At 47.2% G+C, this 25,623-nt stretch overlaps 1 protein-coding gene across 3 annotated transcripts in view; it reads right to left on the reverse strand.

The window, feature by feature from the left end:
* GRIN2C (glutamate ionotropic receptor NMDA type subunit 2C) overlaps nt 1–24,899 on the reverse strand; it is a 93,064-nt gene extending 68,165 nt beyond the window's left edge. Inside the window, exons 1-2 of one of the 3 annotated variants that reach the window (XM_088661522.1) lie at nt 23,510–24,142; nt 11,226–11,309 (exon numbers count right to left, since the gene is read on the reverse strand). The gene's annotated coding sequence lies outside the window, so the exon portion shown is untranslated. Of the gene's footprint in view, nt 1–11,225; nt 11,310–23,509 lie in introns of all 3 variants that reach the window. The other 2 variants (XM_088661523.1, XM_060271855.2) reach the window with 2 other exon arrangements.
* Between the last annotated feature and the right edge of the window lie 724 nt (nt 24,900–25,623).

A 25,623-nucleotide genomic window follows, 5' to 3' on the forward strand; every position in this document is an offset into this window, starting at 1 on the left:
CTGCGGCGTCGGATGCGCAGAAGCGATCTGCGCAGCACGCGCAGAAGCGCTCTATCGGCACTTCGCACATGCACAGAAGAGTGCCTTCCAGGGAGTGACCGCTTCGGCGAGTGACTGCCTCTGCGGAACGGATTGCGGTCGCAAACCGAGGTACCACTGTATCTATAATGACCTTTCTAAACATTTTATAAATTCAAAGCAAATCACAAAAATTATTAAGAACGTAGTACATCATACCATTTTAAAACTCTAATAAGATTGATTAGATTTTTACTTTGAATGGAGTTTGTATTCAGCCATTAAACATTGTTCTTCCATCCATCTTTATAAATTTTGGGAGGCTACCAAACCATATTCCTCATCTAATTTCCCACAACCACTCTCAAACCCATCCAAGTTAGGATTAGGGTTGTCATTCCCCCCTACACACACACATTGGAAGCTTTCTGTATCTTCAAAAGTGACATAGCAGGTAGGAAATCAGCAGGTTAAGCTTTCCCCCATCAAGATACAGGAAACCTCTCAGGAAAATATTGCCAACACACATACATAAAACACACACATCACAGTGTGTGTTGTAGACATATGTAATACACACCCACCCATCCCTGAGGTGCATAATTTTATTTATTTTATTGGCTCCGGTTCCTGTGGCTTCTACAACAGTCTTGCATGCAGAAATTTAAGCAAGCAAAACCTGTCCCAAACAATTCCTCTCTGTGCCAGGAAAACCTCATGGACTGAATTTCTGTATGCAAGGTTACAGTTTAAAGGCACAGCAGCAGGAGGAGGAGGAAGAGGGCCAGTGAGCAAGTTGGCAGGCCCAACGTTCACTGAGCAAAATTCCATTCCACCCCAATGCTAACACCAGCTTGATGCCCCAAGCGCAAATGTTAGCATTTGGAAAAGGAAATGCACAAATTTAATGGCAAAAACTTGGCCAGTGACAATCAAAGTATTAACGGGGTTGGAAGAGGGCGGGAATCAGTTTTGCCCTGGGCTCCTGCTCTCTTGCCGTCACTAATCCTGGTTTCCTCTCCATCCCTCTTCCTCTCTCTTTTTGCTGCAAGATGTCAGCTGCCAGCAGGAGTCTTGGAAGCACCAACTGTAATTAAAAACTGGATTTCCAAATACGATGCTGCTTTGTGGGGAGAACATCTCTTTGCTGGGCGGACCTTTGCTTGCTGGGCTCCATTTAGACAGATGCAAGCACTTAGCTGGAAAAAGCAACTGGAGGAAACAGGGCATTGGCAGGGTATTGGCAGTCCTGGCGCCTCCCAACACAATCCTCAGTGCTTGCCCACCACACCCAATTTCTTTTCAGAAGATGGATACTAGAAGGTCATGCACACACTCAGGAGATTGTTCTCTGGAACTAGGTTGGGCTCCAACCATATTCTAGCAGGGGTGCTTTTGAATCTGGCATATTATAAACTGCCCAGCCATTCCCTGCCTTAGTGAAGCCAAACATATTAGGTCACCTATGTTGTACTGTGCACTATCCCCTTAACTTTTGCACTGTTCTCTTAAGTACCACCCAGACTTCATCTGACTTAAGTGAAACACTGCTACAGGCCTGCATTAAGACCCCTGCCAGGGGAACTGCATAAACTCATTATTGGGTCAATCCATCAACCTCTGATGGATGATTTAGTAGGATTGGGTCTGGCATCACTTTCGCGGTGCATGTGTGCCAGTATCCATATTCAGCAGAGTTACATCTCAACACAGCTCCTTCCTTGGGGTTGAAGGTACACACAGTAGTAGGCAATAAACACTCATGGATGCCATAAAGATTCAGTCAAGTTTCAAAGTTTTCTTGACAGGTATGAAAGCGTATTGGTAGCAAATATAGACAACCATTCACCACTACCGTGGTAAAGGCATAATTAAAGAGTCCAGCAAGAGTCCAAGACTCTCTCTCTGCTACTCTCCCCGCAAGGCGCAAGCAAGAGACTCACAACAAGCTACAAGTTACACAGAACCGTTGTTATCAGTACTTCCTGTCACACTGTGCATGTCCAAAGAACACTTCCCACAGAAAATGTCCTTGCATAGGAAAAAACTATCTCAGCCCTCTGATGATTCCTGAAACAACTTCTCTGTTTCTGGAGCAATTGATTCTCACACACACGGAGAATGTCCAACACTAATAAAACAGAATTTGCCAACATTGGTGTGGGGCCCGAATTCCATAGTCAAGGTACATACAACAGCTAACATTGACATCAAAGGACTTGTTGTGACTGCGTTATATACTTTAGGGCAGGCGTGCCCAAACTTTTTTCAAAGAGGGCCAGATTTGATGTGGTGAACATGCGGGAGGGCCGACTGAAATTGTTGAGCTTTTTTAAGGATTTTACCCCACGAGATATACTGCCACAGGGGCTGGATTAAATCGACTGGCGGGCCAGATTAGGCCCGCCAAACGGACTTTGGACATGCCTGCTTTAGGGGAATCCAAACCATACCACTTTTAATTCTTCTATTATTTAAGAACATAGTTGTGGCCCATAGAGTAATTCAATCAAAGAGCAAAATATACCGTCAGTAATTCATCCTATGAACGAAATCTGTCTTGCACAGAGTCAAACCACTCAGTATTGCAGGGATAGCTAACCTGTGGGCACTCCAGGTGTGGCAGGACTCGGCATCTCCCATCAGCCCAGCTAGCATAGCCAATAGTCAGGGATTCCAGCAAAATTGGGACGGTCACATGCTCACCAGCATCTACTCTGCAAGGTGTCAGGCAAAGGTCTTTCTCAACGTTGCAATCTGAGATCTTTGGGGATGCCAGGAATGATGGAAAAACCAGATAATTCTGTGTTCTCGGCATGTGTTCTTTCACCAAACTGCAGCACCTCCAAGTGTTCATGTTAAAATTCCTATTTTCAATTATAATCGAAGGAGAAGTTGCTTTGTGACAATTAAAAGAAAAAAAATCTGGGGAAAAACTCTTTTCAGAGTACGTTTGCTTCATATTGCAGGGCAGATCTCCTAAAATGTGAGCAACTGCTAAAAATGATGAATGGGGTGATATAACCCAACTTCACATCTGTGATGGTGTGCATAAAAAGTGCTCTCTGCCCCACCCCAAGTGTTCTTTCGACTATTAATACCAACTGTAATGATTGTACTGGAGATAATTACCTCTGATGCTGTTCCAGCAGAGGTGATTAAGAGAGTCTGCTGTAGATATGTTTATGGCATTTCCTTCCAGTACCAAGGAACTCACAGCACATTCCCTATGCATGTCTGAAGTATACCTCATTGAGTTTCATGGGACTTGCTCTTAGTTAAGTTTGTATAGCCTTCAAGCCTGTTGATTCTGTCCCTTTCTGTATGGATGGGGCTGCTATATAAGCACTATAGAAAATGTTCACTATTCATATATTTTATATGCCTGTTGTCTTTGTCCATGGAGTTTTCTTGGTAGGGATACTGGAGTGGCTTGCCAGTTCCTTCTCCAGGTGGATCACGTTTAGTCAGAACTCTCCACTATGACCTATCCATCTTGGGTGGCCCTGCACGGCATAGCTCATAGCTTCTCTGAGTTATTGAAGCCCCTTCGCCACGACAAGGCAGTGATCCATGAAAGGAGGAATTAAAGAACCTTTTAATGAGGGTAAAAGAGGAGAGAGCAAAACATGGTCTGAAGCTCAATATCAAAAAAAACCAAGATCATGGCCACTGGTCCCATCACCTTCTGGCAAATAGAAGGGGAAGAAATGGAGGCAGTGAGAGATTTTACTTTCTTGGGCTCCTTGATCACTGCAGATGGTGACAGCAGTCACGAAATTAAAAGATGCCTGCTTCTTGGGAGAAAAGCAATGACAAACCTAGACAGCATCTTAAAAAGCAGAGACATCACCTTGCCAACAAAGGTCCGTATAGTTAAAGCTATGGTTTTCCCAGTAGTGATGTATGCAAGTGAGAGCTGGACTATAAAGAAGGATGATCGCCGAAGAATGGATGCTTTTGAATTATGGTGCTGGAGGAGACTCTTGAGAGTCCCATAGACTGCAAGAAGATCAAACCTATCCATTCTTAAGGAAATCAGCCCTGAGTACTCACTGGAAGGACAGATACTGAAGCTGAGGCTCCAATACTTTGGGCACATCATGAGAAGAGAAGACTCCCTGGAAAAGACCCTGATGTTGGGAAAGATTGAGGGCACAAGGAGAAGGGGACGACAGAGGATGAGATGGCTGGACAGTGTTCTCGGAGCTACAAACATGAGTCTGACCAAACTGCGGGAGGCAGTGGAAGACAGGAGTGCCTGGCGTGCTATGGTCCATGGGGTCACGAAGAGTCAGACACGACTAAACAACAACAACATTCATATATTTGGGGCGGGGGCAGAGAATGGGATAATCTCAGGTCTGCTGAACCGAGCTGCTTCTTAGAGAAAGAGCAGGATGCAACACAGTAGAAAGGTAGAAGCCCTTTTCAAACAACAACCGAGGAAGAATGAACGTGCGGAGGTAGGAGAGAAAGGTTCATGTCCACGGCAAGGTTGCCATATGTCCTCTTTTTCCAGGACATGTCCTCCTTTTCATGGGTAGAGTCGTCATAGCGATCCATAGTTAAGTCAGCAAATGTCTCCTCTTTTCTGCTCTTCAAAATATGGCAACCCTAGATGGGGTCCCATCCCTGACCTCCACACGTTAATTCAAACCTGGGCACTAAACAAAAGTATCAGGTTCTATGCACAATGCATGCTCAGCAGGTTATTTTCTTTTACATGTGCCGTAAGTTCTATGCACAGAGCATGAATTAATGCATTTAAGTTGGGTGTGTGTGGCTGGTGAGTGAGTGCAATCTCAGATTTCCCTCCTGCACGCTGTCTCTCTCTGTTGTTTTCTAGAGAGGAATACATTACACACACAAAATACTATGTCGCCCACTCTACTAGAAAATTCTTCTGGACAAGTCCCATAGAAATGACTTTTGATGGGGTTTGCACAGCACCACCTTATGGTCCTGGATAGGCCCAATCTGTCCATCTCCCCACACGGCCACCATTAACGATTCCCGAAATCATCTGCCTGAGGCAGCCACCTCGCCTCGCCTCATGGCAGGGCCTCCTTTGGAAAGTAACGAGAGCCAATAAATCCATCACAATGCGACTGGCGTTATAACTCTTCTCAAAACATGTTCATCCATATGCAGCCTGGAGAGGAGGGATTAATGATGGCAATCACATGGCTGCCTATCTCCACCGAAAGGTATCATCCTCAGCGTATCCCAGGGGGCGCAAATCAGGAAAGCACTCTGTGTTGTTGCAAATCATAGCAAAGCAGCCATTCCATGACGCTTTGAAGAGAGGAAGAGACCAAATATATATTATGAATGGGGGAGTCCTGATGAGCAGACTAACACCAATGCAAGTGGGTCAATCCTAATGGGGGAAGGCACTAGAGACTCCCTGAAGTTCTCTAGGGATTTGATATCTGATCGCCTGCCCCATACACACACCATAGAAAACATTCAGATGTGTCAATTAAAGGGTTGGCTGCGTTTGGCCTAAGATTTGTAGGATGCTTTGGATACTCAAGATTTACACCTCTGCTGAAATGTGACGTTTCCCATCCTTATCTCTGGCTTAAATGTGGCATGTTTAAACACTGGTTTAGAGCAGTGTGCAACAAACACAACGAGAGGAAGGAGGATTGCAAACACACACAAACACACACACACACACACACATTCCCAGCCCCATGCATTCATCAATTCTGTACCGGTATGTACAGAGTCTACATCTCTGCAAGTTATATACACAAGGAGTTGCAATCAGGGTGCTTGGTTTGTGCTTAAGTCTCCAAGTCATGCAATCCTGCACGCATATAGGCTCCATGCACATATAATGGATGAATGTGCGAAAGTTGGGAAGGGGGAAATGAGGGGACTGCAAACCTGTCCCCCCCACCCCCCAGTTCATTCTGTTCATCATATGCATGTTCAAAACATGACAGCAGGGTCGTCTTACCCATAGGCACCAGGGGTGTCGGGCCACCCGGGCGCCAGGCTCTCAGGGGTGCCAGGCTGAGAGTCCAGAGCCCAAGAGTCCGAGGAAGAGCCCGCCCATCGGTCGGAGCACCACGATGGGCTCTTCTGCTGCGGGCAGCTCTGCACAGCGAGTTCAGGAGCGACTGTGCCAGCGAGACGCTGAGGCGGCCAGCCGGCTCCGCCCTCTTGCGTACCTGGGACTGGGCAACCGGGGAGGGAGTGCGCGCCGGGCGGATCTTTGCACCCTGGTGCCGCATATGCTTAAGACAGCCCTGCATGACAGCCAAACATAATCAGTGCTCCCCCCCCCCAGAAAAATAGGTGCAGATACTCGCCATGAAGTTGTTACAGTAAGTGCCACACTTTTTAACAACAAAAAAGAGGTGCCAGTACTGCGTACCCTTGAGTGTACCCCCTGAAAAAGAGCACTGAATATAATGCATGTAAAACATGCATTCCAAGCAAATATCAACTTCCCCTGGCACAGAGACAAAATGATGGGGGAAATGGTTCAGCTCCTTCATTTCTGCATGTCAGGCCAAGAGGTGCTGTTTCAGACTCTTTTGAATGCATGTGCTTGGGGGGGGGGGTAGATTTTTAGGTTGGGGGAGCAAACTGCAGAGTAAGGTTTGAAGATACGCTCTTGGAGCTTATATCTGGAATCTTTCAAAGAGCATTTGTTTTTTGTTACTTGTATACTTCATAACAATGAAAAAGGATGTTGAGAACCATTGTGAGCCGCTAAGAGATTTCTACTTCAAACCTGGAAGGCTCAATGCCTGCTATCAGAAGACCTCAATGCCCTTGGTGCATTTCAAACTACCTTTTATAAAGGACAACTTCGCTTGGATACTTATTTGGACATTTGGATGACATAGATCGAGCTTTATGTGTAAACTAAGACGGATGAACTGACGGTTATTGCGTTGCGAATGTGAGCTGGTGAGCTTTCCTTTCTTTTCCGCACTTCCTCCTTCCCTTTCGCTCTTTTTGGCTTTAATTAAATTGCAATGAAAATCAATTAGAACACTTTGTGACAAGAGACGCAGATATTCCTGAGGAATTATCACATGCAGCCTGAAGAACAGAAGTGCCTGCCCCCAACCTCCTTCTCCCTAAATGGTGTCCTCAGTCTGGCTGCTGTTAAATGTCCAAGGTAAAACAAAGAGATGGACAACCCTAATGTAAGGCCAACTTTGCCTCTTTTGTTCCCTCCCCTCATTTTTATTTTTTTAGGAACCAGCCAGCCAAATAGAAAATAAGAGCACCTTTAAGCATTGCAGGTAGGTCTCCCCCGCCTTCATACCTGAAACCAAGGAAGGGCCATAACTCGGTGGCAGACCACATGTGTTGGATGCAGAAGGCACCCAGTTCAATAGCTGGTATCTCTAGTTAGGAGGATTAGGTGAGATATAGCAGGTAGGCATCATTGCTTGAGATCCTAAGAAAGGTCCCATAGGTCAGATGAGACAATATTGGGCTAGATGGCCAAAGAGTCTTAAACCTGATATAAGGCTGCTTCCTAAAAGGAAAACAATATGGATGGCCTAGCATTGAGGATAGGCTTTTAAAGAGGAGATATTTCAAGGTAGGAGATTCGGCAGAAGACGGCGAGGATCCCAGGTGAGAGCTGGGAGGGTCCACCCTCATGACATAGAATAAAATATTGTTGATAGAGGGGGCTCTGTATTCTTTTTAACGTTCCCCCCCTCTCCTTTCTATTATTTTCTCTTTACTTCTGCTCTTCCATTCCCCCCCTTCCCTTTAGATTAGTTTGAATTTTCCTGTATTTTACACTGAAATCCTTTAATGAAAATTTGATAATAAAAGGCTCGGTACTCAAGTATGCACCTGAGCTTTCCACAGGAAAAAAGAAAAGAAAAGAGGATAGGCTTTTAAGGCCTAAGTGGGGAACCCAAAGTAGAAAACAGCCAGGACGATTCAGTAGTACATCAAGGTCCTTATTAATTCACTAGGAACAGGAATTAGTACTACAGTAAACTGTAGCCTGTTTGATGTGCCACCCTCCTTCGCACCCTTTCAGATGCAGAGTGAGGCCACTGAGGGCTTTGGTGGCAATGGCAGCTGCCTCCTCCCCAGCTATTCCTTCAGAACCACCAGACATCCCCCTCTGTTGCAGGACTGAGCCATGTAAGGCGGCCGCCCTGTTCTCCATAAGCTAACTTCCTGCCCTCAGGTGTGGCAAAGGATGCTGTCTCAACACGGACATTGAATTAAGAGTTAACCATCAATCTGGTTGGCCCTTTGTACAACAAATGGAGGAGGGGGAGAGCCATCCTGTCCTTCGTGCCTCAGGCGGCAAAATGCTTTGGGCCAGCCCTGACGACCTAGGTTTGCGCACCAAACAGCCACAGGTGGTTCCTACCCTTGGCGAGGGTTGCAGGGCTTCCAGCCGCAGCTACCCTTGTGTGCACAACCCCTTGTTATTAGAAGCATCAAACTTTAGAAAAGGGAGGATGCGGATTCTGTGAACAGATATCTCCCATTCTGCCAGCAGGGAATGTGGTGTGTATCAGTGCTGTTACAACGCAGGCTTCATATTTCTTGCCGCATTGCATGAGCCTAAGAAATGTCGGTCCTCAGAGCACATCTGGGGCAAAAGGGGTATCTGCCATGGGGATGTATAGGAGTTGTATTGGGATGGCAGAAGCAAGGGACGGAGAAATATTTGGCTCTCAGCAAGGAGAAAAGATGGGAGCTAAATGATGCTACTATCCTGGGCCAGTTTCTCAAGAGTCTTAAGCTAGGAGGTAGTTCCTAGGTCCTAGTGCCTGCCTGATCCTCCTCAACCTCGGCATGAGGAAATGGAGAAGGCATTGAAGCCAATACAAACAGACACCTGATACCTTCTCAGAGCTGACATTCTCGGTTATTGTGACTGCATCAAATTTGTGAAGGCATCGTCACATCACATACTCAGGTTTACACACTCAGGCCTCCCTGCCTGGGCTGGTAGGAAAGGCTCTTCTATTCATTGCTGTGAATTTCCAAGTATTTTTAGCCCTGTGATCAATAATTCATGGTGATTATGGCATCAACTACCTGAGACCAGTTTTTTTTTAAAAAAAAAAATAGGCCCAGAGTCTCTTAAATCCAAGATTTGCCCATTTTAATTTCACTTCAAGGACATTTAAACACACTGTAGGCAGCACTTTCTCCCCATAGAGGCTAATAAGTTTCTTCTGCATCAGATTTGATGCACCACTAACACTACAGAAACTCCTGCATCATGTTTCCGTTGCTTTGTGGCTCCATCTTCAGTTTCAAGGCTACCTCTGTCTAGTGAGAAGAGTTATGCACACCAAAACCTGCCTGCTTGATACCAGGACTTAATCTTTAACAGAAGAAGACCCGACGTTCAAGTATCACAGATGCAGGGACAGACTTTGATCTTTCGTGGCTTTCTCCCGATTGAAGTGCAGGGTGTTTGAGGACCGGGACATTTGCAGGGAAACCAAAATGCTTGTTTACAAAGCTATTGTACTACCAACCTGACTGTATGCTTGTGAAACATGGACCACTTGTAAACGCCATCTCCAACTCCTCGAAAGATTCCATCAACGGTGTCTCTGAAAATGTTTACACATCACTTGGGAAGACAGGCAAACTAATACCAGTGTACTGGATGGAAGAAGCAAAGATCACCAGTGTTGAAGCAATGATTCTTTAACACCAACTTCATGTTGTGCGGATGCCTGATGATCGTCTTCCAAAGCAACTTCTCTATTCCAAACTTAAAAATGGGAAGCCTAATGCTGGTGTTCAACAAAAGAGGTTTAAAGACTGTCTCGAGGCAATTTTTTTAAAAAATGTAGTATGAACACCAACAATTGGGAAACACTGGCCTGCAAGCGCTCCAACTGGAGAAAAGCCTTTACCCAAGGTGTCATGGGCTTTGAAGACACTCAGGACGCAACTCAGGACGCAAGGGAGAAACATGTGAAGAGGAAGGCATGCTTGTCAAATCCACACCGTGATCAACTTCCACCAGGAAACCAATGTCCCCACTGTGGAAGGACGTGTGGATCCAGAATTGGCCTCCACAATCTCTTACAACTCTTTGTTAAAACCATGTTTATGGAAGGCAATCTTACTCAGCTACGAGTGGAAGAAGAAGAAGAAGAAGAAGAAGAAGAAGAAGAAGAAGAAGGAGGAGGAGGAGGAGGAGGAGGAGGAGGAGGAGGAGGAGGAGGAGGAGGAGGAGGAGGAGGAGGTTCGGAAACTTGAGCTAGTGCAGAATTCAGCGGCCAGGGTGGCTCACCAGAGCAAGGTGGTTTGAGCATATTAATGTTAGACATTGAAGGAGATTGGAAACTGCATGGTTCCTTCATAACATCAAGTTCGCTATTCAATACTAAGATGAAGATCCAGAGCCAGAGAGATAGATCAAAAACCAGAAATGAAGAACAAAAGTAAAGTTATGATTCCCTGAACATATCATACATCATACATGAAATGTCATTTGAGCTACGGGTGTCTGTGTGTGTGTGTACACCACAAGTGTCCCGGAAAAACAGGAACATCCCATTTCCCCCCGCAAGAGCACAGTGGCCATTTTGAGTGCACAATTTCATGCTGAGAACTTGCCTTTAAAAAGTGGGTTTTGGGGGGCTGCGATATTGCAGTGTGCCCCAAAATAAAAATGGATTCTATGCGCCCTAATGGTGGCCGAGAAGCAGATACTGATGAATTGGAAGCACATAAAGATACAATTCCCCTTAATCAATGACTTGACAACATGACAATATTGGCAACATATGAATGGACAGCTTATAGATGCAGACTCTCCTTGGATAAATACAATGATACTTGGAATGAGTTTACACAGAATATATTTGGTTATTGATAACTATGTGTGTATTAGGATAATAAGATTACAAACATCTGTATACTAATGTATGGAAATGTAATGGAGTATTCCCCCTTTTTTCATTCTCATTCACTTTTTTCTTTTTGTCACTCTACCTTTTTATAAATGAAATTCTTCTAATAAAATACTAATAATAAATGACTGGTTCATACAGACCAAAAAGGGTCACCCTTGTGAAATTCGCTAAAGGTGCGCTATAACTCTTTGACCTTGCTCTACGGTACAGCGCACCCTGGTTCCTATCCAGCAAAGCACTTACGCATGTGCTTAAACTAAGCACAGACTTCAATGGGATTATTCACAAGCATAATGTTAATAATCATACTTGAGTGCTTTGCTGGGCTGGGGCCAGATTGTTCACCTCTTTCCTCATCTCACTGTCCCCTGTATCTCTCAGCACCCTCTTAACCTGCAAAAAAATAAAATACAAAAGAGGCGACTTTTTAAGGGCAAATGCAAAGATCAATTCACCTAGCTCTAAAATACACACTACAGTATTCCAGGGCTAAACAGTAGCATCTCCTTAAGTGCCAAGTTGCAACACACACACACACCAGCCAAGGACAGGATAAAGAGAATGAGGATGCCATCTCCATTTCTAAATACAGAATTAAATTGAGGTCAGTACATTGCTGGGGCTTTGGAAATCCAGCCAGAACTCTTCAGCTCTGCTTGCAGAGCACCAGGGTGCCATGACTGACAACAAGTGGTCAGAACTTGGGGAAAGGGCACCTCCGAGACAAGGGTTGATGCCTTGTTTTCTGATTCAAGAACACTGGCTCTACAAAGCACTGGGACACAGTCTCTATAATTCACACCCAGCTGGAACACCTTGAGCTTGCAACGCAATGTCACAGGCACTCTGAATCTCAATAGCACCCATTGTCTTATTCAAAGGGGATGCCCCTGATCTGTGAAATTGCCTTCCCCAATTCTCCCCCTAAGGAACATTATGAAAAGCAAAGCTTGGGGAGACACCCTTAAGGAGCCTGCGGGCAACATCTACATTACATACAGAGATTGGCTTTATCTTAGCTGAACTGTGATAGCTGCCCCCTCCCAAAGAATCCTGGGAATCACAGAGTGCAAAAATTCCATTAGAAGTTCTAAATATTCACGTACAGAACACTACCAGCCCCAAGATTCCACAGAGAGAGGAATTACTCTGTGTGTGTGTGTGTGTGTGAATTGATCTGTTCTGTAGACTAGGGGTAGGCAGAAGGGAGACCATGATCTAGTGGTAGATCTCTGGGTAATTTGAGGTAGATCAGCTAGGATTTCTGATTCACATATGTTTAGCAGTGGCAACAATAAAGTGACTTCTCCTAAAATTAAGAAAGCTGGCAGGAGCTTGGTTGTTTTGTTTGGTTTTGTTTTGTTTTGGAACTCCAAACAAATTGATAGGCTCTGATAGTTCTGAGGGTTCTGAGGGTGCTAGGCTCAAGGGGAATTCAATCACATTCCAGAAAATCCAGACAAGCACACTCAAAGTTGATTTGCTGCTCTTGCGTAACAAACCCCACCGACCTAAACTGGCCTTTTTGCAATAAAGAAAGTGACGGGGAAATGCACTGGAAAGTGTGGCGATAACACTTGCTTGACACAATGTTCTCTTGACACCCAGACATTCTGAAGGACACCCATAACTTGTGAATATGAAAAGTTTGAAGTGTTGTAGCAACAACCCTTATACATAAGGAGCTCATGGACAACGTAGAGAGACTATGGAATAATCAGTAAGTTCAGATAAGTGAGAAGTGGATAATGGAGATCACAACATTCACCTGGTCTAATAAACCCCTGGAACAGTTCTCTGTTGGGCCAGTTCAGAGAAGGTCCTGAAGTTCTGACAACACTCCACGATTTAAGGACATCTCAAGCAAAAGTAGGCAAACTTTGTCCATCACTTGCAGTAGGTTTAATATTTTAGATGGCGGGTACGTTTCTGCCTAGATTGCATTTAATTCAATTTTAATAATGTATGCACCCTGTCCTGGGATCATTTGGTGATGGGCAGGTTCATAAATCTCATAAAAAAACAAACTCTAGCGCCGAGCACCATCAGCTATGTAGCCCAAATGGGACTGCTGAAAAACAGAAGGAGGTGTTATCCCATGTCTGGGATAACCCTCGGGATTTGGAGAAATACAAAATACATTTAGGGGAAAGCAGTAGCAGCTTGTGTGGTGGGGCTGCACTGTGGAGCCCCCCTCCCGACACTGGCATCAATAATGAAGCTGACCTATATGGAGATGGGCAGGGTAGCTGTAAGGTCAGGATTGTGCAGGACCAAGGACAGGAACACAGACTTGGCTAGACCAGGGCACCTGTGCAGCCTCAACCTCACCACCACACCACCCCAATCCCAGGTAAACTGTAGCACCAGTAGGGCCAAGAGGGCAGCTCTGAAACTCCACCCTGCCACTATGGAGGGAAACATAAAGGGGAGGGGAATCTCCCCAATGGACCACTGAGAACGGAACATGCTCAGCAACCGCAGGATTCCTAGTAATGGAAAGCTGGGGGAGGGAGGAATGGAATGGAGCATCTTGCAAGCGGTCTGGCACCCTGAACAGGTGTGTGCCACACTGCAACATCTTGTCGCAGGACCCGCTTGCCCTCTTGACTAGTAAGGTAAAGGTAAAGGGACCCCTGACCATGAGGTCCAGTCGCGGGTGACTCTGGGGTTGCAGCGCTCATCTCGCTTTATTACCGAGGGAGCCGGCATACAGCTTCTGGGTCATGTGGCCAGCATGACTAAGCCACTTCTGGCGAACCAGAGCAGCACACAGAAACGCCGTTTACCTTCCCGCCGGAGCAGTGCCTATTTATCTACTTGCACTTTGACGTGTTTTCGAACTGCTAGGTTGACAGGAGCAGGGACCGAGCAACGGGAGCTCACTCCGTCGCAGGGATTTGAACCGCCGACCTTCTGATCGGCAAGCCCTAGGCTCTGTGGTTTAACCCACAGCGTCACCCGCGTCCCCTCTCTTGACTAGTAGCATGGCACAAACTGATCTACTTCTTTCGGTCAACATCAACCCCTTTCGAACAAAGACGGGACCAAAAGTAGCACTAGAAGCACCAAGTCTCCCCCCCCTTTTCTCTATGTTTTTCTCTCTTTGATATACCAGCAGAGAGACGACAATTCTTTCACTGACGTAAACAAGCATATCTAAACTCCAGACCCTAGTCAAATCATCCGTCCTTTACTCACTTTGACCCCAACTTTAAGGCTGGATTCGTCCATACAACAGACAAAACGAGGACATATTTTTTTGCAGTCATTTGGGCAAAACCGAACCAACCCAAACCAACTCACAACAGCACCAGTCAAATCTTGCTTTCTACTGAAAAAGTGTAGGGGGTGTTAGGGGAGGTGTAATATTGCTAGTGGGGGACCTGTTGTGCTCCTTTTCAGGTGGTTTGTCCACCTTTGGTCCCCACCCTGCACTCAGCTCTCACCTGTGGCTCCTGGAAGCTGTCAGTATACGAAAGCGGCCACACCTTGGAAATGGCTTCAACTGGCCAGCTAAATAAGGTGAAGGTCACCAATGGGTCTCAAACCCTCAGTGAGTTAGGGGCTTACCCTGCATGCAAAGATGTGGCAGACTGAGCGGATGAGACCAATACTGCATCCAACAGTGAAGAAGGAGGTTTCTGCATGTGCTGTAGAGAGAAGTGAGAGACAGATTGCGCTCATCAAGCTGGGAAGGTAGCCCATCTAGGATCCTAAACCTCTGCTGCCTTGCAGGATATCTTTGGGAGAAGAAAGGGCTAAGGAGTAAACCCTTCACAAATCCAGAGTGGAGTCCCTAAGATGGTTGGATGGTGTCTTGTATGCCTTCTTCTGGCAGCTCCTGCAGCCCAGCTGGTGCCAAGCATATTGCCCTGCTTTCCTTTGAATCACATCAGTGAGGTCGAGAGGAGGGTCTTCTTGTCTGCAGACTGTCTCGCCAGAGTGGTACATGCTCTAGTTATCTCTCGCTTGGACTACTGCAATGCGCTCTATGTGGGGCTACCTTTGAAGGTGACTCGGAAACTACAACTAATTCAGAATGCGGCAGCTAGACTGGTGACTGGGAGCGGCTGCCGAGGACACATAACACCGGTCTTGAAAGATCTACATTGGCTCCCAGTACGTTTCCGAGTACAATACAAAGTGCTGGTGCTGACCTTTAAAGCCCTAAATGGCCTCGGTCCAGTATACCTGAAGGAGCGTCTCCACCTCCATAGTTTTGCCCGGACACTGAGGTCCAGCACCGAGGGCCTTCTGGTGGTTCCCTTGTTGCGAGAAGCCAAGTTGCAGGGAACCAGGCAGAGGGCCTTCTCGGTAGTGGTGCCCACCCTGTGGAACGCCCTCCCATCAGATGTCAAAGAGAAAAACAACTACCAGACTTTTAGAAGACATCTGAAGGCAGCCCTGTTTAGGGAGGCTTTTAATGTTTAATAGATTACTGTGTTTTATTTTTCTGTTGGAAGCCGCCCAGAGTGTCTGGGGAAACCCAGCCAGATGGGTGGGGTATAAATAATATATTTATATTTATATTTATATTTATATTTATATTAATATTATTATTATTATTATTATTATTATTATTATTATTATTATTATTATTATCTGGGCAGCCCAGGACCTCCATACACACTGCCCAGGCTTGTGCCTTGGGGAGGTCACTTTGGTGCTAATGCAACGATTTGAATTCATCCCTGGAGGTGCTCTCCATGGTCTCTTGAGACAGATGGATACCCCAACTGAAAAAGGATTCATCCTCTCTTGTAGGATGTGTCTTCCCCCTCAAAAAATCGCTTACATAAGTGGGAGAAGAGACTCGGGACCAATTCATGCAAGAGAACGTCACACTCTTTGCCCCAATCCTAACGGAATGTTGTGACATCACAGCATTCTGTAAGGAGTGAGAAAAGGCTGAGACATTCTCCTACTGCATGGAATAATCCTCTCTCCCACTCATGTGGGCACAGGGGATGGTAGCCCATTTAACTTCCACACAGAGATTCTTATACAATAGGGATATTAGGTCTTCCTGTCATTCTGAGATTAGAGGCGCAAAGGGGAACCTAACTGATACAGTTAATACAGAGAAGCAGTTGTGATCAGTGTCGCATCCATATCGCTGGGTCCTCATGGCTAGCCTGGCTCATGGAAATAACTCCAAACCTTCCCCCCCCCCCAACTTCACAGGGCATCCATCTTCCTCAGCATTTCCAAAACCCATCACGTAAAGGCAGCAGCTGGCTTGGGATCTGCAGCCTGGGCTCAAATCACAAATCAGCCACAGGCAAGTCGATCATACAAACTCAGTTCTTCATTGGGGGGGGGGAGAAATGCAAGGCAGGCACACACAGCTGTTGTGTGAATGAGGCTCAATCAACAGCAGCAGAACAAGATGGTATAAGTGATTGCACTGTTTCAGAGTACATTTGTGAATGTCCTGCCCCTCCTGCCATATACAATTTAAAAATCAAGTTTACACCGGCCAGCTTATTCCTATGAGAGTTTTAAATAGCAAAGTAACTTGTGAGAGCTTTTGCTTTCTTCCTTTCTAAAGGAGGGCATCCTATCATGTCCTCCCACCACCCTTGCAAACTGGAGTGGTACAGTCACTTCTAAAACTGCCACTTCATTCTGCTCCATACATAGAACCGCCCTGAAATAAGAACTGTTGCCTGGTTAAAAGGCAGTCTAGTTAGCCAAGGATAATATTCTGAAGTTCTCCTTCCTCCAACTGGCCAGGTGATAGAAGCCTCTATTCTGTTGAGAAGTCATCTTTGCCAAGAAAATGTTATTTGCTTAAGAGACAGGGTCCAACGACATATTCGGTCAGAGACAAGTGATGTGAAGCCAAACCATGGCTTAGCACAAACGCACAAGCTGCTGGAGAGGAGATTGTGGCTATTTTGCTGTTCCTCTGATCCTGCTGCTGTTGCTGCACTCCTGCAAGCAAAGCCATGGTTTTGCTTTGAATGTTATCTGAACCTGGGCTCAAGGTTTGTCTCATTCCAGAGAGACCACAAGTTGTAAATGACAAACAAAACATTGGTTATAATTATTGGCTTGTCTGGGGCAGTAGACAAACCTCACGCCTGGTTGAGATGACACACTAAGGCAAATCAGTTCAGTTGTATACTATACATGTACCTTCTTGGTAGTGGCGCCCTGTGGAACACCCTTCATGTGTCAAGGAGATAAAGAATTACACAACTTTTAGAAGACATCTGAAGGCAGCCCTATATTGCGAGATTTTTAATACTTGATGCTTTTAGATGCTGTAAGCTGCCCAGAGTGGCTGGGGAAACCCAGCCAGATGGGTGGAGTAATAATAATAATATTTTTATTAATAATAATAATAATATTTTTATTTTCTGCCCTGGCCTTTGACACTTGAGACACTATATATTTTAGGGCACCCCTCTATGCTTCTAATTGTAAATTGTTTTAGCAGTTTAGCTGGTTCCAATGTTGTTGTTTTATACCAGGCATCCCCAAACTTCAGCCCTCCATATGTTTTGGACTACAATCCCCATCATCCCTGACCACTGGTCCTGTTAGCTAGGGATCATGGGAGTTGTAGGCCAAAACATCTGGAGGGCCACAGTTTGGGGATGCTTGTTTTACACTGTTGCAACTTGCCCTGGGAACTTGTGGTGAAGGGAAGGGAAGACATCTAAAAAAAAGCAACAATGCTGAAGCATAAAAACTCCAACAGCAGAGATTAGAATTAGTAAAGAAATACTCTCATGCAACACCAGAAGATATTCCAAGCAGGTTTTAAAATTTAAAAAGCCTGGGGAAGAAATTTTCACCTGGTGCCCAAAAGACCACAAAGTAAATGCCAGGCGAGCCTCTATGGGGATAGCATTCCATAGCTAGGGTGCCACCATTGAAAAGGCCCTGTCCCCAGTAACCACCTGCCACGCATTTTCTTGGCAGAGATACCTAGAGAATGGGACATAAAGATTTAAGACCGTAGTCCCCAGCATGGCACTCACAGGCACCATTATGCCCTCAGACATCCCTTGGTGTCCACCAAGGTTTCCACCGCTCCTTCTTATTTTTAACTTTAAAACTGTTTATTTTGTTTGTTTGGCGGGATGCTTTTGGGGGGGGCAGCTTTTTATCTTTTTTATTTTTGGGGTACTGTATAGATGTTTGCCTGTTGTTTGGCATTTGTGTCTTGAGTCGTCAGTTTTCCTTCTGTAAAATGGGTATTTTGAGGTGCCCATGGCACTTTCGTCTATTTCAAATGTGTCCCCCAGGCCCCAAAAGGTTGGGGGTTCCTGATTTAAGTCAATTCAGGAAAAAAATATACTAACATGGAGGTTGCTTCTGCCTAGGAAACTTTATGGGTGCCATGTGCAGTTTGTCAAATGTGAATATGACAATGCATCTGTTCCACTGCACCGTCAGTTGTGGCTTCCTGCTGAACATACCTGTATCAAAATAGCCACTGAGCCTTCATCCTAGCTGATGAACTACTCACAGGATTTATGTAAGTAGCTTCCATGGGGGAAACGCCTCTCTCACGTGAAAAACGTTTTGATCTGTTAATATCCCTGATCAAGCAAATGCAGAGGGAACTTGTGGGGAAGTATATTCAGCACTTCTGAACAGCTGCAGATACTACAGTACCAGCTGATGCTTCTATTATTCTTATATATCATCATCATTTATTAATTTATCGATTGCCTTTTACACACATCTCAAGGCAATTTACAAACACACCATAAAACAAGTAAAAACTACCCCCACTGTTTGCAAAATAGAAGAGTCATTAACATAGCTGTCAACTTTTGGATTTGAAAATAAGGGATCAGCAGCCTCACCTGTCCCGGGGACAGTCTATCTATGGTATATCTAACAATCCAGGATAGCAGTGGGAAACGGTGCTGGAATAAGGGAATTTCCAGCAAAAAAAGGGAAAGTTGACAGCTGTGGCTTGGAATAAGGGAGTTTCCCGCAAGAAAAGGGAGGGTTGACAGCTATGGTCATTAACGGAATTAATATCTTCCAAGAGGTGGTCCTGTAAAAACGTATTTCCATTAGCGTGCCGGTCTATTTAACTGGCACAACAATGGGCAGCTGCAACACATTGCAAAGCAGCAGCAATAGGAAGTTGCGAGACCCATGAAAAAGGCTACTTGCCCACATAGATACAACATCGTGTGTCCCGTCACAATTACCTGAACGGAGCTGTGCGATATTGAACTACAGAGGAAGCACAAGCACAACAATATTGCTGCATCAGCTGTGATCAGGTTTCACTGGTTTGCTTCCCATAAATCCAATTAGATCTTTCTCCAGCCTTCCACTCACTTCTCCATCTCCCTGCATTTGTATCGGGATCCCTCGACACAACCTACATGCAACATAGCCATTTCACAGAGGAGCTGCGAGACGAGCAATTTCTCTGAAGCATTCTGTTGGGGACAGAACCACACCGGTGCTATTTTCCTAGAAAAAGAGGTGCCAAAACTCACCATAAACGCCTCTTATCATGGCAATGGCACCCACCTGAGAGGTGCCAAAACTGAGCCTGGCTGGGGGGGCGGGGAGGATAAGCCCTGCATAGGACCTTCCTCTGCAAAATGTGATGAAGGCTGAAGAAGTCACAAGTGTCTGGAGCTAAAGTGGTTTGGAGATTGTTGCAAGGGTGGCACTTAGCGAGTGTAAACAGAATTGTGTTTGTTTAACTCTTCCCAAGGCTGAGATCTGAAATGTTTAGTAGCATTTCAGTAATGCCAAAGGCAGGAGAATGTGGTCAGTAAATTTGAACAGCAAATATGAAGAGTTGAGAGAGGAACAGCAATTCAGAATTGTAAGATACTCCTCCCTGTTCGGGGGGGGGGGGAGGAATGCGGCAAAACGGAACCCAAAGATGAACTACTGAAGAAACGTATAAAGTCAGTAACTATCTAGGCTTGATGCACCCATCTCAGGCTACAGCTGGAATCAAGCAGTTCTAATCACCCCTGTGTCTCAGTGATAGGACTCTCCACGCAGAGGCTGTTTCAAACCAGAGCACAGAATGGACAGAAAAGGGGACCAAGAGGCTCCAAATGTGCTAAATTCAAATATACTTTTTTTTTTTACTGGTATGTCAGGTGATCCAAGTCTTGCCAAACTACAGTGGTACCTCTGGTTGCAGACACGATCCGTGCCGGTGTGCCGTTCGCATCCCAAAAAGTCTGCAACCAGAGTGGCGCTTCTGCGCATGTGCGAATCACGTAGAAGTGTTCTGCGCGTGCGGCGAAACCCGGAAGTAAAGACTTCCGGGTTTGCCGTGTTCACAAGCTGAAAAGACTCAACCTGAAGTGGACGCAACATGAGGTATGACTGTACAAGGGAACGAGAAAGACCCAGGAAAATCGTTCAAGAATGAGAGTTGTAAGCAAGTACAGACTCCTGTGCTATGTTTTCCCTCTGTCAATTTCAAGCTGTGGCTACACAAAACCACACCAATGCTGCCTTTCTCTCTGCTTTCCCCAGGAAGTACGTAGCAGGAAGAGTCGGTGTTGGTGGTTTGATCCTGCTTCCCTGCCTGCTTGTCCAGTTTTCCTGCATGCTACAGATTCCCGCCCCCCACCCCCTGCTCTGACTGTACTTTTTATAAATGTATTAAAAAGAGGGAGGGAAAAACGGCCTCTTTAATCCATATTTCCTAAAGCCCTCTAAATAAGCATCACATAAGTACTTATTTAGGAAAATTATTTAAAAGGGAGATTATGAGCCGAATGGATTGGGAAGTCACTGCTGCTATGTCAAGGGTGGTCAACCCCAAGGCATTTCAGAGCTACTACATTCCCTCTTCAAACAAGACAGAGGCTGTAGGTGCAGGGAATAAATTCAGGTGGAAGCAAATATTGGCCTATGTCCCCACCGCCGCCTTATGAAATGTGGGAGCAGATTTGGGTCTTGGTCCTGAAATCATAGAGATTTTTGCTATTGGACGCAATGGAAGGGCAACATTTTCACCTCTGTGAAGCTCAAGGGAAATGATGGCTGATGGCTTCTTGAGAAAGCCTTCAAAACCCAGTATTGCACATTTCTCTTTCCCAGCAGGAGGAGGAGGAAGAAGAGGAGGAACATCTAGCTTATCACAGCTCCCAACATTTTGCATGCAAAGCTCTGTTTGTAGGGAACACCTTTCAAGCATATTGTTTTATAATATATAAAGGCAAACCTGTTGCAGCCGTATTTTGCTGGTGCTGCCGTAAACTGTGGATTTTGTTGGTGCTGCATTTTCCAGCATACATGCATACATGCATGCGCGCACACACACATATTGTGGATTGCTAAAGAGTACACAGAGAAAGGTGCAAGAGAAGAAGGAAAACCCCCAAAACAGCAGCAAAAAATTCCAGTGGAAATGAATGGAAACTGAACAGATCCTTCCCTTGTATATCCATGGAGCTTGCAGAAGAGAACCTCCTGGGTCCCCGGTCCCCCCCCACACACACCTCCAGTAGGAGCAGAGTTTCCAGTTTCTAATTCCAAAGGCAGTGAGACTAACCCCATCCCTGATGGCGCTCAGGCTACTGGTGAAAACGTTCTGATTCTGCATAGCTTTTAATACATCTTTAATAAATGAAAGGTTTTAACTCTGCTTTTCCCCCCATGTTAAGGTTTCAGTTTTCATTTTTTACTTGATGGTATGGTTTGTTCTTTTTGCTTTTCTTTTTAATGGTATGATTCCCCTCCCCATATATATATATATATATATATATATATATATATATATATATATATATATATCCAACCAACCTGGATAATATTTCATTTTGGATTCAGTTTCTTTCTCGCCACTCATATCAAGCCATGGCAGGTGGTTATGGTGAACAAAATGGCCTTATTTATAAACCTCTCTTTACTATCACCTTCCTCTCCTCCGAACACATATCTCCAGGTAACACACACAACTGTCAGTGGAAATTATTTTAACTCCCCTTAATTTTGTGGATAATGAAAATTCCTTAAAATATTCGTGTGTTTAAATCTGTTATCTGTGTGAGAGTTATATTTTATTTATTTATTTATTTATTTATTACAGTTACGTGTTGAAAATAAGCTCGGGGTTACCCCCCTTTCTATTTTATCCTCACATCAACCCTGTTAAGTAGGTTAGGCTGAGAGCTCATTGGCCCAAGGATGCCCAGGTCCTAGTCCCACAGCCTAACCACTGCACCACACTAACCAAAGCTACAAACTTTAAAAAAATCCTAAATCTGAGGATGGCGTGAAGCACAGGTTTCACTCCTCCACGATTGAGATTTTGAAGTGTTTTAATTGGGCTAGAAGGATCCCTTGCATTATAACGATCTCATTCCAGGAAACAACCCCACAGCCAAGTTTAAGAGAATATAACTAAAGGAAGGGAGGGAAGTTAGTTGGAACTAGGTAGCAGGGAATAGTGCACATTGTTGATATAACAGAGGACAAAGTGGAAAACTGAGATTATAGAACAGAAGGAGGCAAAGGATGGGGAGGGGGAGATTCAGGAGAATCTACTTCTGTAGCACTTCCAAGGATACTTGAGGAGGGGAGAAGATGGTGATGTAATTCTTCCCCTTCCACACTTTGCCTCATTAACCTGGCTGACTCTGTTTCTCAACCCCCGGCCAAAAGGTCTCCCTCTCTCTCTTTCTCTCCCCCCCCAAACTTCCGGATGCGCATGAATAATAGCCACCACCACCACCAGTCCCAAAAAAACTTCGTTTCCAACAGCTACCTTTCCTTTCCGACCCCGATGCTCTAATGCATGTCCACCTTATTAGTAGAAACCGTATCATTCATAGCATTCTTATGTAATTCCCCCCTTTCTCCCCTTTGCTCCTCCCGCAGCAACAGTTGGAGACGGGGGGGGCGGGCGGGCGGGCGGAAGAGCGTTATCAATACCAATTAGAACCCTAATCGTTTGTAGACAAATGCCAGAAGCCCAGGAGGAACAGGGAGGGGAGGGGAGAGGGAGAGAGGGCCATTTGTCACCGGGACAAGACTCCCTCCCTCCCGGGCTCCAGCTCAGACACGCAAGAAGGAAGAAGGGAGGGAGCGAGGCAAAAAAAAAATGCAGCTTAAAAAGGTCGCATATGGATTAACCAAAAATAAATGCAAAGTGTCCTGCCTGATGCGATGTTACGCAAGGTGCTGGAAGGGCGGTGGGGGATGTAAAAATACCGACACTCGGCGATTTTAGAGGGAAGAACAAGCGAGCGCGCCAACACACACACATACACACAAGCCGAACTCTCTTGCCTTCCAACCAACCCAACCTTGGCGTTCCGTGGAAACGCTCCCAACACAACCCGTAGGGTGGGTGGATGGGAGCTCCTTTCAAAGTGAAGGCGAGAGAGGGGGATAGTAAGGAAAGGGAGTTTTTAAGGAGGGGGGGGGTTCTTCCTTCGGGGTGCAGAACTTGGGGAAAGCGCCACGGACTTGGGGCTGCGAAAAGCCCCCCAGGAACAACTCCAGGCGTGACATTGACAAGGTGGCAGCGCGATGGGCGCCTCTCGGGTTACTTACTAGCGAGACGCCGCTGTTGCTGCGGCGGCGGCGGCGGCGGAGGGAGAAGTAAACAAACCGGGGCTACTTACTAGAGGGCAAGTGCGGCGGCGGAGGGCTGCATGCCCTGGTCTCCGGGGCACGTCTGGGCTCCTCGCGGTCTTGGGAAGAGGGTGGTGCTGTCGGGGGTCGGCCACCCTGCCCGCTCGCCAACCCTCTGGCGGCTGGCTGGGCGAGGCATAAGCGACCCTCGCCTCCTTCTTCCGCGCGTCCTCTCCCGCCTTCCCTGTCGGTACCACGGAGCCAGACGAGTGGCGCGAAGGGCTCTCCGTGGCTGCCTGGCGGGGGTCACTAGCGTATCCTTGCAAGGAGTGAGGGTGGGGGACACACCGAGGGATCCCAACGACTTTGGAAGGGAGGGAGCGAGCGAGGTGGCGGCTAGCAAGGTGGAGGAATTGCCCTCCGTCGAGGGTCGCCCTTGGAGGAGGCAAGACGGCCGCGCGCCCGGGATGCCAGCAAGTGCCTACTTCCCGCCCGCTTCATCGCCCTCCACGGCTCTCCATCTCCGCGGCCGAGGAGGAGGAGGAGGCGGGCGGGACGGCGGAGAGGATCTTAGACAGCAGCAGGGCTGCGCAGGGCGCTGGCACAAAGATCGGGCAGATGTCCTTCCGTGCGCGCGGGGCCGCCCGGGCTGCCATCCCCTCCCCTCCCCTCTAACCCGGCCTGAACCCTCCTGCAACTTGGCGCCTAGGCGCTGGGCCAGCGAGTCCCAGGAGGGGGACAGGTGGCTCCGATTAAAGCTGCCTCGCTCCGTCTGCGCGGGCACCGCTCCCAGTTTAGGAAGAGGGAGGGCGCTCGGGGCGGGAAGCGGGCGAGTGGCCTTTGCCTCCGCTCGCCCGGTGGCCTTGGTCCGCCTCTCGATTGCCCCCCTTCCCCAGAAAGGACGCACAGGGCAGCCTCTCCTTTAAAGAGAGCCCAGACGAAGCGCCGCCGTCGGAAGACCGAGGTGTCCCCACGTGCGCCCTGGAAGGACGCGGGCGGGCGGCGCCCATACACGGCCCGAAGAGGCAGAGGGTGCCTCGTAGGCTCTAAAGCACCCAACACGCACCCAAGGTTGAACCGGTCCGGGAGAAGCCAGACGGATCCCAACGCGGAACACACCTGCGAGCTAGTCGGTGGAGCGGCCGTAGGAGCCCTTCCGTGCTCGGCGGACCGCCCGCGCTCCCCCGACGCCCAGCCACCGCTGCCTCCCTTCTTCTCCCCAAGCTCCAGCCGGGAGGAGCTCGCCTGTGCCCTTCGGCTGCCCACCTCCCCTCCTTCTTCCCGCCGCTCCTGCCATGCTCTGCTACCCGCCGCGCCTCTAGCCCACGCTCTTCCCTGCTCCCCAGCCAAGAGCTTGGCGTCCCACCAAGGTCCTCTTCCGCAGCCTGCCCCTTTAAGGGCGCTCGGACCCCGGCCCTTAAGCAGGGCGCCGTGGGAGGGGCCTGGAGGGAGAGGGAGCCGCCCCCGCCCCTCCTACGCAAAAGGGAGGAGAGGCGAGGAGGAGGAGAGCGCCGAAGCCTTCGGAGTCAGGAGCCTCCAGCTGTCGCCTGGACCCCATCAGGGCTAAGGGTCACGTGGTCAGGAGGCTTTTAATTTGGAACGTGGGGTAGGGGTGGGGAAACGAGCGGAGTCAATGGGCAGGGGAGATGCTTTGCCATTAGTTTGCTAGTAGGAAAGACAGAAGGCAGGGCGATTTGGTCCCTTTGCCAACTCTCATGAAGCTTGTTTGCATGGCATGCACCCCACACAGGGCGCAGTATTTGCATCTTCAGGACTAGTGCCATGGGTAAAGGCAAAGGTAAAACGGTTCCATCCGCCTCTCTCTCTGCATTGGGTGCCAGGCGTTGGTGCCCACCCACTCTTGTTGGACCCCAACTCCTATCAGTCCCAGCTGGTATGGCCAGGGTGGTCTGTTGGGGAAGTTGCCTGGCCTCTTGCTGATTCCTGTAACTCTGGTGCAGGATGTACGTACCTGGCAGAGAGAGCTCTTCTCCATCAGTCTGGGTCTGGGTATGGATGTGACCACAACTGAGAAGACTGGTCACATTGCAGGCTGGCAGGACTTAAGCAAGCCTCCTCCATCCCAATCATACACACCTTTGTTCTGTTTTATTGGGGAGGGGGCTACGTTTCTACACCTCGCGGGTTTTCGCAGGTGAAATCT

This window comes from Zootoca vivipara, chromosome 2 (genome assembly GCF_965207765.1).
Source record: "Zootoca vivipara chromosome 2, rZooViv2.hap1.1, whole genome shotgun sequence".
NCBI classification, from domain to species: Eukaryota; Metazoa; Chordata; class Lepidosauria; order Squamata; family Lacertidae; genus Zootoca; species Zootoca vivipara.